We start from the raw sequence: 5761 nt of genomic DNA, 5'->3' as shown, positions 1-5761 counted from the left end.
AGGTGGCTGGTGGTTCCTGTGTGTCTCATCAAAAAGCAGCTTCCACTGTTGCTTTGGGCCCCCTCTGTAGTCCCACCCCCTCCTCGCACAGAAGTGGAAAGGGGCCAGAGTGCGACAAGAAATATTTCTTAAATACAGAGATGCGTGATAGAAAACATCAGCCATTTATTGAGAAGCAATCAGTGCTGCTCTGGGACATATTCCAGAAGCCTTACTCTGTCCTTGCTCTCCACACACTGACTCAGCCTCGGTTGGGGTATTGTGCAAAGGGTGCAAGCACCTATGGGTTAAGATTCCTTCCTGCCAGAGGTTTATAATCTGCTTGGGTCAAATAATAATAGCCATTCTTTGCTGAGTACTTGCACATGCTTTCACTGTGCTCAACCCTATAAACTCTTAGCAATTTACAATTGACTGCAAAGGGTTTAGAGTCAGGTGTGAATTCAAATCCCAGATCGTCTGCGTTGATCTGTGTGACCTTGAGCAGACCATTTACCCTCTCTGAGCTTCAGTTTCCTCATCTGTACTAATACGTATTTCCTAGGGTTGTTAAGCAACTTCAGTAAGATAATTGACATAAAGGACTAGACACTGTGCCTGGCATACACTAAACCCCAACATACTAGTCAACTCTGAAGTGAGGGGGAGGTGGGCCAATGACTAGGCAATGTCAATACTATGACCATAGGGGTAACCCGAGGGTTGCTGGGGAGCAGGCAGACGGAAAGGACACCTAACCAAGTCTTGAGGGGCAGGGAAGTCTTAGAGGAAGCCAACAAGAATAGGAGCAGCATGTAGGAGGAGAGAACCGTCCTGGAGAGGAAACAGTAAGCTAAGCAGAGAAGTGAGCCTGGTGCTTTGGGGAACTACAAATGGTTCGCATGACTGGGGTTTGAGGGCAGGGGGTGATAACACAACCCTCTGAGACACACACACGTTTGTGACGAAGCAGCTTTTCTGAGATGGCAGATAGGGAAGGGCAGAGTCACGGTGCAGTCCCACCCAGATCTGTCTGACTCCAAAGCCTCTGCTGGGAACCACTGCCCGAGCAGGACACGCTCCCCCAAGGATCCTTGACAATGATATAAAGCACAGAGTGCTGAGCATTACCCAGCTTGGTGATCAGCCCTTTTTTTTGAGATATAATTGACAAAGTTGTAATATATTTAAAGTATATAATGTGATTTAATATATGAGTACATTGTGAAAGGATTCCCCCCATTGAGTTAAGTAACACATCTATCACGTCGCATAATTACCCTTTTTTTTCTAGTGAAAACATTTAAGAAATCAGCCTTTTATAACGGGCCTGGACTCTGGGACTAACTCTTCAAAGCAGTAATATGTTAGTAAGGCCATTAAGGGTTAGTGGAAAGAGGATAATTGCTTGTTAATTATTATTAGTATAATATTTAATATATAGTATATTATACTCTGTGATATACTTTTAAATAATAGCCTCATTTACAACTGCAATATTATCTCTCAAAACTTTGCAAAAAAGATATTATCACCATTTTACAAGCGAGAAACTGAGGCCCAGAGAGGTTAAGTGTCTTGCCCAAGGTCATAGATTCACACCCAGGATTCTCTCAGCCTGGTGCCTTCCCACCATGCCTGGAGCCAGACGAAAGAGGTGTCCAAGGTGTCCCTGTGTAGAGAACATTAAAACGTACTGAAATGGTCAAAAATATGGTGCCTGTTATCTGTTTTGCCCTTGAGACACCTTGTATTGCTGTAAAATGATAATTGTCTACAGAAATAGACAATATCTTCCAGTGGACATTTAAAAACAAGCCTCCCAGGCGCCAGCCTATCCCTGATGATATTTTTGCAACATAATTACAGGCAACACCACCAACCCTGAGATCAGTCAGCTGACAGTCTCCTGAAATCCCGCTGTCTCCAGCTAAAATTCAGTAACTGAACAATCACAGTATAGTGCTGTTTAGTGCACGATATGTTATTACATTATCTAAAGATAAAATATTTTAATATGACTCCCAAGAAAATATATGGCTTGATTAAAAAAATTTTTAAGGGCTTCCCTGGTGGCGCAGTGGTTGAGAGTCCGCCTGCCGATGCAGGGGACGCGGATTCGTGCTGCGTTCCGGGAAGATCCCACATGCCGCGGAGCGGCTGGGCCGATGAGCCATGGCCGCTGAGCCTGCGCGTCCGGAGCCTGTGCTCCGCCACGGGAGAGGCCACAACAGTGAGAGGCCCGCGTACCGCAAACAAAAAAAAAACAAAAATAATTTTTTTTTAAAAGCTAGTAAGAAAACCAATTGCAGGGAGTTCCCTGGTGCCCTACTGGTTAGCATTCCCGGCTTTCACTGCTGTGGCCCGGGTTCAGTCCCTGGTCGGGGAACTGAGATCCTGCAAGCTGCGCGGCATGGCACAAAATGCAGGAATGTGAGAACCAATTGGCCAGAGAGAAAAACAATCCTAAACATAATTTGAAAGACTTTATGGCTATATTCATGTTTAGTTAGGTTGGGTTGACTAATATTGTCTAGTTATTTATTGGTGTTTTCTTTTAAAAAGTTAAATGAAAATAATCCCAAATAAGTAAAAATTATGTCATATTCAGACGATAGTATAAGTTCCTTATTTTGAACATACTAGAACAAATTTCTTATTTTGAACATTACAGAAATTATTTTCTCTTAGCTCCTATCAAAGAAATGTTGAGCAAGTAGATAGAAAACCTTGCTTTAAGGGAGCTCCAAATTGTGACCTGCCAGGGACACCCACATGTTTATCCATCCTTGACTCTGCACAGACTATCACATGTGTGACTTTCAAGTACATTACCTAAGTTGTTGACTACCTCACAAATTACTCAGAAATCAAGTATGTATCTGGTTTTTAGGAGTTAGAAATCTGTGGGAAAAGCAACTAAGTCAAATATGAAATATTAACTAAGATTACCAGGCCAAAAATCAAACCAGCCTTCGATACAGGTTCAGGAAGGCGCAGGGGAGAGATGTCACCATTGCCTGAGGTATTCTCAGGGGACCCAATCCCAAGCCTGGAACACAGCCACTGATCTTCTCCCTTGGGACTCCCATGCTATGGAGGACAGAACAGCACATCACGTGCCCACCTAGGCTTCTACATTCTCTATCTTTTGCTTTGCTTAGCATCCAGGTTATCTTTTTCCTGTGTCAGGGTCAAAGATGGTGGCCAGAATCCTCTGGGATACCCCGGGGCATCACTAGAATTCTCCTACTGCTCCAGTGAGGCACAGCTGCCAGCTGCCTTCTCCAATCAAGGCAGATTCTTATTTTTTGAGCTCAATAAGTAAGAGTCATCATGTCCACTTTTGGAATGAGGCAACTCTTAGAAAACATGATGAGGATGCTATACTCTTCTTCTGAGAAGTCACCCTACTTTCCTCACACAGCTTAATTTTAAATATAATAACAAGCACAAGCTTTAGAGGTAGACATAGGTTTGAATCCCAGCTTTCTCAGCTCTTTTGATCCCCAGTTGTCCCTTCTGTAGAATGGGACAGCAATGCCTTCACTGTGGGGCTGTTGAGCACACAGAAGTTTCAATAAACAGAAGCTTTTATTATTATTATACAATGTTGATTAAAACGAGAAGAGAAATACTCAGAATATAGAGTTTGGGATGATATGAAGGAACTAGTGAATTGAGAAGTTAATAGACCTGGACCCACCCTGGATTCTGCTCATTAGTGCCGTGGGTGCAGTTGAAATTGGACAAAGTTGTGCAGTGTGGCAGACCAGCCAGGTTCATAGGTCTCCGTTGGGTAAGTGCACTGTGACCCTGACCCGGCTTCATCTTCAGTGGCCCGAAAACTCATTCCCATCCAGAAGTCATCTCAGGGAGGCTGACTTAGGCCCACAAACTCACAGAGGCCTGTGCGTAAGACCAGATGGTCAGTGGGCCTGACACACATGTAAGCCTGACCAGCACATTCCCTCCCTGGAAGGAAGCTACCCAGGAAAAAGGTGATCAGAAGGTACTCAGAGAGTTGGGAATCTTAACAGAGAAGTTTGTTTTATAACTTGAAAATGTAATGGTGTCAGGCCTTGTTAGTCAGCTGCGGAGTCTCCACAATAGGGACACCTGACAGACAGCCAGATATTCCCTTAAGACTAAGGTGTCTGCCAGACAGAAGCCAGAGATGTGTAGCCACCCTTCTCCTCTCAATGTCTCCTTTCTTTACTTCTAAGACTGACCAACTTCCCTTCAGATCAACACATTTCTTCTTTAGATATGTTCATACTCCAATCAATCTAGTCTTCTGCCTAGGAACCTCTCATTACATGTTGATTTTAGAGTTTAACACAGTATTTCCACGTTCTTGGTGGAGGGGTGGGGGGTTGTCAGTGGGTAACTAAGGGTGGCCTATGGGTACAATAGTCTCTGGCTTGCTCCCCTCTTTCAGAGTTGACAGGTCATAGAAAATTAGAATCATCTGTGTTAGAAGGGAATGCCTTCATTATATAGATGCGACTTTCTCAGTGACACGTTGACAGTTGGGGCCACACACTCAGCTCTTTAAACCAAAAATTCTCCTCTACCCCTTTTCCTATCTTCTTCCCCTGGTTTTATTTGGGGTGGATGGGAGGGTATCCGTGGAAGAAGGCAAATGTGGCAACACAAGCAGTAAAAACTAGGGTATAGTGTTTTCCCTGGATACTCCCAGGCTCAAAGCTAGCTGCAGACTATTGGGTACAAGCCCGCAGAGGAGTGATTGACACATTGCCCTTTGAGCCCACCAGCCTCTCTCTAGAGGGTTTCCTAGGGCACCTTGCTGCGGAAACTTCTGGCTGAATGCTTAGCTGGGTCACAGGCATTCCTGTGCTTCTGCTTCCTGTGCCCAAAGCAATCACCACAAAGTTATGATTACTTAAGTGAATCTGGAGTTTGGGGCTTAGGGACAGCTGCAGCCCCATGGCCTGACCCTTCTCTGGGTCCATCCCTCCCATCCGTGCTCCTGGGCCACGTGCTGTATCACTTCAGTCTCCATTTCATGTTACAAAGCATTTTTCCACCTTCTTCCTAGCACAGGGGTGGAGGCTATGGAGATTATATAAACTTTCTCTTTTTTTTTTTTTTTTGCCACGCAGTGCAGCTTGCAGGATCTCTTAGTTCCCCAACCAGGGACTGAACACAGGCCACAGCAGTGAGAGTGCCAAGTCCTAACCACTGGATCACCAGGGAATTCCCTAAACTCTTTCTCTTCTATTTGAAGTCAAGCTCCCAAGTTCTTAGGCGATTTCCTAGTGCTGGGTCACTTCTTTAATAAATATTTATTGAAATCATATGGTAGTCATCACCAACCTGAAATTAGTGATGTAATAAGCTATACACCACCTCCTTTAGGTAGGGCTCTTGCCAAAAACGTTTTTCCAGAATCTAATCTTGAGAAAACAATCAGACAACCTAGAATACGGATTGACAACCCAGACTCTCTACAATACAACTCTTTAAAAAGAAAGTCAGTGTTATGAAAAGCAAAAAAAATGGCAAGGGATTACTGTAGATTAAAGCTCTCCAATAGAACCGTCAGTGATAAGGAAAACAGTCCACGTCTGAGCTGTTCAATATAGTGGCCACTATTACATGTGGCAACTGAGCACTTGAAACGTGGCCAGTGTGACTGATGAGCCGATTTTAAATTTATTTAATTTCCATTAATGTGAATATAAATAACCACGTATGGCTACTGGCTCCTGTATTGGACACAGCATAGTTCTACATTAAAAAAAGACTAAAGAAACAA

This window comes from Monodon monoceros, unplaced genomic scaffold, assembly GCF_005190385.1.
Source record: "Monodon monoceros isolate NGI ecotype Baffin Bay Population unplaced genomic scaffold, NGI_Narwhal_1 Super_Scaffold_18, whole genome shotgun sequence".
NCBI classification, from domain to species: Eukaryota; Metazoa; Chordata; class Mammalia; order Artiodactyla; family Monodontidae; genus Monodon; species Monodon monoceros.
The sequence above is the reverse complement of the archived record's forward strand: the minus strand, read 5'-3'. Positions refer to the sequence as shown.